The 7902-nt window shown below is 58.3% G+C and overlaps 1 protein-coding gene across 4 annotated transcripts in view; it reads left to right on the top strand.

Annotated features, from left to right (window-relative positions):
- The first annotated feature begins 748 nt into the window (after positions 1-748).
- Positions 749-7902, top strand: part of PLXNA1 (plexin A1) — a 92398-nt gene continuing 85244 nt past the window's right edge. For 2 of the 4 annotated variants that reach the window (XM_015874987.2, XM_015874986.2), the window contains exon 1: positions 749-888. The gene's annotated coding sequence lies outside the window, so the exon portion shown is untranslated. Of the gene's footprint in view, positions 889-4141; positions 4191-4828; positions 4978-7902 lie in introns of those variants that run through there. The other 2 variants (XM_085516887.1, XM_085516886.1) reach the window with 2 other exon arrangements.

Below are 7902 nucleotides of genomic sequence, written 5' to 3'. Positions count from 1 at the left end.
GGAGGTGTTCAAGACCAGGTTGGACGGGGCCCTGGGCAACCTGATCTAGTAAAGGTGTATGTTTGGTGGCCCTGCCAGGCAGGGGGTTGGAACTACATGATCCTTGAGGTCCCTTCAACCAGGGTCATTCTGTGATTCTGTGGCTGTCGGGCAGCAGGATATGGCAGCACACCATTTCTGTGTAGATCGGGGGGGATATTTCCCCTATGTACCCCATGTTACCATTGGTTTCTATGAGCGTTTTGCACAAATTGTTGTAGTTCTTCCCATGTGTTTTGTGCGGACCAGTGTGTGTGGTGCTTTGGGCCATGCAGGGCTGGGGGTGCTGCACTTTTCTTGGCTGTAGGGTCTCTGGAGCGCACAGCACAGCCGGGTCCGTCCTATTAAGCCGGCTGAGGGCCTGGCGAGGGTCTTTCCAAGCGACCCCACCCTTCTCACAGCCCCTTTTAAGCCCCCTCCCACCGCCCATCGCCCTTTTAAGGCCGAGCAGGAGGCGTGTCCGCCCTGCTCCCTCCTCTCTCCTCCCCGCAGCGTGTCGGGCGCCCCCTGGAGGCGGCACGGAGCGGTGCAGCCCCCTCCCCTCCTTTCAGCGGCGGGGCCGTGCGCGTGCGCGTGGCGGCGGGGGCGCGCGGCGGGCGGCGTTCCGTCGGGTCCCCGCGCTGCCGTCCGTCCCATTCATGCGGGGCAGCGGCGGCAGCGAGAGGCGGGAGGGTGGGAGCGGAGCCGCGGAGCATCGGGAGGCGGCGGGAGGGAGAGAAGGAGGAGGAGGAGGCGACGGCGAAGGAGGAGGAGGAGGCGGAGGAAGAGGCAGCGGCGGCGGGGCCCGGTGGCGGCGCGGCTGGAATGCGGTTATGGCAGGCAGGGCTGGGGCGAGCGCGGAGCCGAGCCGTGAGTAACACGCTTTGCAACTTTCCTCCTCGCCTCGTGCCTTTATGAGTCCGGCCGAACCATCGGCGATCGGGGTTGGGATCCGATGGGTTCGGTATAAACGAAAATCAAAGAGAATCGAAGCGGGGGGCGGCCGGGCCGGGCGTGGGGCTGCGGGTCCCCCCGGTGCCGCACCGCATCTACGTGCCCGGAGCTCGGGGCGCGGCACAGTGCGGGCTGGGCTCGCCCCGCACGATTCAGGGCTCGGGGTTGTGCCCCGGGCTGCGGGCGGATCCTGCGGGTGTGTTCGTCCATCGGGCAGAGCCGCTCGTTGGGCACCCGGCGTCGGGATCGGGATCCGCCGTGGGAAGCGGTTCCCGTTGGCGTCGAGCCGTAATTTGGCTTTGAGACGCGGAGCCCGAGGGGGTGCGGTGCGGTGCGGAGCGGAGCGGTGCGGTGTGGATAAGGCGGTGGGGGCCCGGCTACCCCGGCTCCGGGGGGGAGGATCCGCATCGGCTCCGTGGTGCGCTGGGATACAGCCCGAAATCCCTTCCTCCGTCCTCCCGGAGCGGAGATTTCCTCCTCCTGCTCCCGGGGCGGGGGGGGGGGTGGTTGGCGTGTAGCCGGGGCTGGACGTGAAGGTCACTGCTTAGCGGGGAGATGGATGGGGAAAGAAAGGCAGTAAACCTCGCTCGTTCGCTCTCCCGTCTCCTTGTTTCGGGGAAGACGGGCTCAAAAGCAGAAGCTGCGAACGAGCCGCTGGGTGTTCCCGGTGTTCCCGGTCCTGCTGTGGGCTGCGGGACGAGGAGGGGAGAAAAGTTGGGTAGAGCCGCGGGGCCGCTCCTCGGGCGGTGATCGCTTCGTGCCGAGAGGAGCCAATTACCAGCCGGAATGGGGTGTTTTTTTTTTCTTCTTCTATTTCTTTTGTGTGAGAGTGGGGAGGAAAAAAAAAAAAATGAGGAGACGAGGCTATTGAGTACATCAAAGGTTATCCATGTGAAAACACCGTTTTCCTCCGAACAGCGGCTAATTGCTTCCTGAACAATCTCAGGGTCTTTTGTATATACTCAGGGGGTAAAGCGAGCGGCGCGATGTCTCTGTCTCGAAACACCGATGACCGAATGCGGTGGGGACGTGGAGGAAAAGCGGGGCTGAGCCCGGAGCTGCTCCTGGGGTGGGGGCTGCGAGGTGGGGAGCGATGGATGGATGGATGGGTGCCGAAGTACGGGGCCGTGTGGGTGGCGAGGAAGTTTGGGCTCCGGATCCGTGGTCGAGGAATGAAGGAGGGATGGATGGATGGATGAATCCCGGTCTGTGTGTGCCAGGCTGTAGGCTGCGCGATGACATTCCTTGGCTGGGCTCGCTGTCCCCAATGGGAGATGGTTGATGTCTGTGCTATGCCACGCTCTAGAAATGCGAGTTTTTGGTGGTGTTGTGTTTATTAGTGGGGTTTTATTGGGGCCGCTTGCAGCTGGAGCCTTTCTGCAGCGAGCCTCCAGGGTTTTCCTTCTTTATTTTATAGGCGCGTGAGGTTTGGAGCGGAGCACGTAGCTCACAGTGCGAAGACAAAGCGCTGCCCTGCGGAAGGCAGAGGGCCCTGCGACACATAAACAAACTCCTCCGAACTCGGCCGGGCGCTGCCGAGATGGCAGCGGGTGATGGAGCCGCGCTGTGTGTGCCGCGAGGCCGCTCCCTCCTCCGGCAGCTGCAGCGCTGCTGGCACGGAGCTGCGGGTCCTCCCCGGGATTTGCTGCGTTCAGCATCCCTTGTGCGAAGGGACCTCGGGTTGGGTTTAATGAGGGAGACTCGTAGGCATTACTTGTAGGCATTACTTGTAGGCATTGCTCTCCGGGCTCGATGCGTGGCGGGGCCTTTGTTGCTGCCCAGGAGCTGCAGCGTTTGCCGGCAGGCAGTGCTGAGATGTGCGGTGGAGCAGCCCAGTGCTGCAGTGCTCGCACCACCAGGCTCCTGTGAGCGGGTAGCGCTGCCCGCAGCATCCACCTGCATCCCGCTGGGCTTTGTCTGTGTGCAGGGTGCTGCCGTCACTCGTGTCTCCAGGCAGCAGGATGGCTTCGGCAGCCCTGGCTGTGCAGAAGAGCTGCCGCCTCTCTGTGCTGCAATGGGAAGGTGGGTACGGGGCACGTATGCTGTCCTTGCTGATTGCTAGGCTCTCTGTAAGCTCGTGTTGTGCACGGCTGGTGAGATTATGCCTATGGAGACCTTGTTTGCTGCCCTGTGCTCTGTGAGTGTCCCCTATGCACTGTGTTGTTGGGCAGTGTGTGCTGTGTAGAGGCTCAGAGAGTCCCGGGCTGGCTCTGGGTGGTGAGTTGCCCCGTATGGTGCCAGGTGCTGGGCAGGGCTGCAGCCCTTCTCCTCGCTGAGCTGAGCTGTGCTGCTCAGTGAAACCTGGGCTGGGCTGATGGGGATTGGGGGAGTCACCTCCTTCCTTGCCTTCATGGTGTGCCCCGGCTGTGCTGTGAGCATCCCACTGCATTGTGGATTCATGGTGGAAACACAAGATCTGGTGCTGCTTTGGACCCTCAGCCTTGGCCAGGAGGACACAGCCTTTGTCCTGGGAATGCTCTCGTGCACTGTGGAGGAGGAACCTGAAGCCATATCCATGTGTTTCATGCTGTTTTCAGGCAGGCACCTCGCATTCCTCACCTTGGGTGCTCTATGTGCCTGGGGCCTGCTGGGAGCCGGCTGGTGCCCACCTTGGTCTCACTTCCCCAGCATCTTTCTGCTCCCAGACTTTATTCCACAGGGGAGCCACCATTTCAAACCCTGCCTTAAAACATCCAGAAGTTGTTTGTTCCTTTAGCCAAAGCTTGGCAAACCCTCTCCTTGCTGTCCATGTGTCGAGTCTATAAACCCACCACATACATGCAGGCCACTGAGCTCAGCCCCACAGGCTGCTGCAGGATTTGTGAGCTGGGGCACGAGGAGCGCGTGGGCCCCTTTTCCAAGAGGATTGCTTTGTGTTCTGAGGGCTTTAGCTGGGGAAAGTGCCCGTGTGAGCGCATTACGGCTGATGACAGGGATCCGGGGGTCTAAGCAGCGGCCTGGCCTCCTCCCCAGCCTCCCCTCTGCCGTTCGCCTCCCGCCGTCCACTGGCCAACTTGGCACAGAGGCTGAAGAGCGGCAGTAATCCAATTTGGGCCGTTTAACTGCACTTTGCTATCCGCGCTGCTGGCCGGAGCTCGGGCACTTTAATCTGGCTAATGACCCCGGCTTTGGGGTTGAGTAACCGCCGACCATTTGCTTGATTTGCTTTTCCTTTCTGGCAGGGTGAGAGGCTGAACTGGAGCTGGGCCTCCATGCAGGTACCTGGGGGGCTGAATGGGGTTAGGGGGGGTCTTCCCATTTTCCATCTGCTCTCCCTGTGTCCTGTGCAGATAAACCCTTCTCTATGTAGCCTCTCTGCGATCCGCTATTATTTTCAGGAACGCAGAGCTAAAAAAGGCTCTCTCATCCTTTGGTTGCCTACTGCTTAACGTACAAAATACAGGGGAGTTAATTGCATTAAAATTTGTATAATTATACTGAAGAGGGAAAAAAAAATCAAAAAACAAAACTAACCCCAAACCCAACAACCTCGTTAATTGCACGGATGTGGGGAGCCGTCTATGTGGGGTGATTCATGCGTTGTAGGGCTGCGGCATGTGAGGGGTTAGGAGGAGCCGTGCTGCTGTATGAGCAGGAAGTCGGCTGCATCCCCGCTCTGAACCAGCTCCAGCCTCGCTCCATCCCCGGCGTTGTTTTCTGCCCGTTGTGTCCTGGGCCTGATCCTCCGTGATATGGGGCCTCTGGCCGCCGTCCAGGCGAATCTCCGAGCGTTGGTGTAATCGTAGAAGCTCTGAGAGTCCCTTTGCTTTATGTGCTTGGTTAAGCAACTGCCTGTGTGTCAAAATATTCAAGCCCTTGCAGAAGTAAATCCCTTGCGAGAGGAGAGGCAGATCCCGGTGCTCGGGGAAGGAGCTGCCTGGCTGAGTGCAGGCAACACCACACCGGGTGCTGCTGGGGCTGCGGGAAGGATTGCACAGTGCCATGTGAAAAGTGTGTTTCCTCCAGCAAGTGCCGACCCTGTCGGAGCCTCCGATAACATCTAAGGTAATTATAATGGCAGTAAGTTGTTTGCTCTGTGCGTGCTGCAGTACTTTATATATACAGGCGGTTGCGTCGGTCTTCCTGTGCAGACTGTTAGCTTCAACAGGGGAAGAGGAAAACCCAAAAATATTTCAGGATTTTAAAAATAATCTTTGCAGCTTGGCTCGTGCACAAGATGTTTCGCGGAATAATGTTCTCTGTCAGTTGGAATGCAGCTCGGTGGCCTCCAAAAGGCTTTGCTGGGCTGGATGGGGGCTCTTGGAGCTCTGTCCCAGGCACGGGGAGGGCACAGCTCCCTTGTCCGTGCTCTGTGGTGGGGGTGCTTACAGCCATTGAGGCCACTGGAATGTTTAAAATTGGCTTCTCCAGCACCTCCTCGGGCATTTCTGCTGCCAGCAGTGCTGGTGCATGGCTGAGATGTGCTCCCTGCTCCTATCTATGGGGCACCTAACAGTGTCAGGGTGCACGGGACGGGGGAAGAGAGGGGGGCTTTGCCCCTCCAGAGGACAGCGAGTATTCAGAACCTGTTTTTCAGGCTGATGTCATCAGGAAGAAATGGGGGAGGAGAAAGGCAGGAAGGCAGGCAAAGAGATCAGCCTCCAAGGGAGAGACTCTGCGGGTCGGCAAGCCTGGCACGGCTCCGGCAGCCCAGGCTTACGTTGCCACCAGCCCTCACCCGCTGCCACCCGCATGTTGGCAGTGCCCATGGGCACACAGGAACGACTCCTGGTGGCACAGCCTCGTGGCTGAGCACTGCCTTGCTGCCCACAGCCCTTTGCTTTCGGCAGCACATGCCATGCTGCGGAGCCACGCGGCTCCTTGCCCTCAGCAGGCTGACGTCACCCATTGGGGCCACCGTCCAGCCGCTCTTGTTAGCAGGGAGTGGGGTTTTGGCAGTGGGGAGCGCACGTGTCCTCCCATCTCTCTGCACTCCGTCCTGGCTGCTGTCCCTCAGGCATGCTGCATCCATGCTCCACAGCAGGTTTGCCCACGTTGTCTGGATGAACCCCTGCAGTATGCTGGTGTGCTGGTCCTGGTTGCAGGGTGCGGGTGCAGCCTCGGGCTCTGTGCATGCGTGTGTCTCGCTGTTTTCATTGGACGCTCCCAGCCCGTCCTGCGTGCGAATGAAACCTCTGTTAGCCTCTCAAAGCAGAGTTTCCCCTCTTTGTGTTGTTGCTGTTGGAGCGCTTTCAGGCGCTGCTTGCTTCCCCTCTCCCTGTCTAGCTGCTCTGCCAGCTCTCAGGCTGCTCGTGGCTCAGCTCCGCCCTGGGTGAGCAGTGGGGCTGTGCTGAGCCCACAGCTCTGCAGTGTGGTGTGGGGTCTTGTAGGGGGAAGGATAACTGGGTACAGCTTAGACTTTGGCTGGGGAAACCTCTTCTGGAGAAGTGGAGATGTTTTGCTGTCCCCTGGCTGCTTTATTTAGTCGTAACTATGAGCAGTGTGTTGCCCTGAGCTGGTGATCGTGCTAGACTCGCAGTGGAGCTAGGTGGAAGAATGGGAATTTCAGCTCAGCCTGGATTTGTGCTGGATTACAGCAACTCTGGTGCTACCTCCTTGTGCTGGGAGCACAGAAATCCTCCTGCTCCCATTTGCTGATATGGGAGCTTCCTGATGCATCCACTTTGTGTTAGGGCACTGGTGGTGGGTTGGACGATGGAGTGTTGTTGGTGGCAGGAGGACTTCTGCTTGGAGCTGCCTTGTGGCTGAGCTTCTGGTTTGCTGCTGCTCCTGATGGGCTGAGGTGATCTCTGCCAGCCAATTGGTTTTTTGGGATGTTTGCTGTGAGAACCCCAATCTGGAACATAGAAGCCAAGTTGAAAGGTGGTATTTGGGAGCTTGGACTTGTGTGCTTTGAAGCTGGGGGCAAAATGTTGTTAAGTGGTCTCCATGTCATTGGCCCTTTGGCTGCACTTCCTCCTGGGAAGCACTCTCCTTGCTTTGAGACATAAGAGGTCAAAATCCTTGGGGTTGTGGCAGTGTGGCGCAGGATGCATCTCTGGCCTGTGCCCTGGGGAATGAGTGCTGTGAAAATGGGAGAGATTCCTGATGCTGTGATTGAGGTTGGAGGGGGCAGCTTCAGTGCTTGCCACTGATTTCATCAGGGCTTGGCTCCAGCCAGGGAGAAGGTTTGCAATGATTGCACTCGCTGGGGAGGAGGGAGGAATCCCGGCAAAATTGTTCCTAAGGGCTGTGTGTGGTGGAAAAAGGAGTTAAAGCTTGGCCCTGCTACAGATGATTGCATATATAGCGCAACTCCTAACTGGGTAACTCCAGCCTTCTCTTATTGTTGCAAGGCTTTTCCCAGGCAAGATGAACCTAAAAATATACCCGTTGCATTGTGAGACTGGCTCTCCTGTGGCCTGCGGGCTTTTCTCTCCTCTGTATAATCTCTCCTCTCTCCCTTTGGCTAATTACTGGCAGCAAGGCAGCTCGTGTGTTTGAAGATGGAGCCGGGTCCTGCTCAGTCCGTGCACGATCACTGAGAGCAGCGAGTGACTCTCAGAGATTGCAGATAAAGACCCATTAGTTCTCATTGCTTCTGTCCTTCCCGGGGTCAGCTAGGAGGATTTTCATTCCCACAAGTTTTCTCTATTTCAAAGCACTCCTGCCAGGCTGTGGAGCTGCTGGGGCTGTCCCAGAGCAAGAAAAGGGATTCTTTTCTCAATGTGTTGCTGCAGCTCTGCCCAGGATACCCAGGCCTGCAGCATGAGCACTGGGGGCAGCAGGGGATGCTCTGTCCAGTCTTTTCCTTTTAAGGTTTGCTTTTCCAGCTCGGCACTCCTGCTTTGTGTTATCAAAAGTGATGATTGCCTCCCCTGAGTGTGCTCTCCCAGCCCAGGGCTGCTCCTACTTTGGGACTGTGCTTGCAGTGCATCCCTTGCTCCCCATTGGGTTCCCTGATGCAAGGTGCTGTTGGGAACCCAAATC

This window comes from Coturnix japonica, chromosome 15 (genome assembly GCF_054131305.1).
Source record: "Coturnix japonica strain WE chromosome 15, WE-NBRP24, whole genome shotgun sequence".
Classification (NCBI taxonomy): Eukaryota; Metazoa; Chordata; class Aves; order Galliformes; family Phasianidae; genus Coturnix; species Coturnix japonica.
This window is presented reverse-complemented; position numbering and strand designations above follow the sequence as displayed.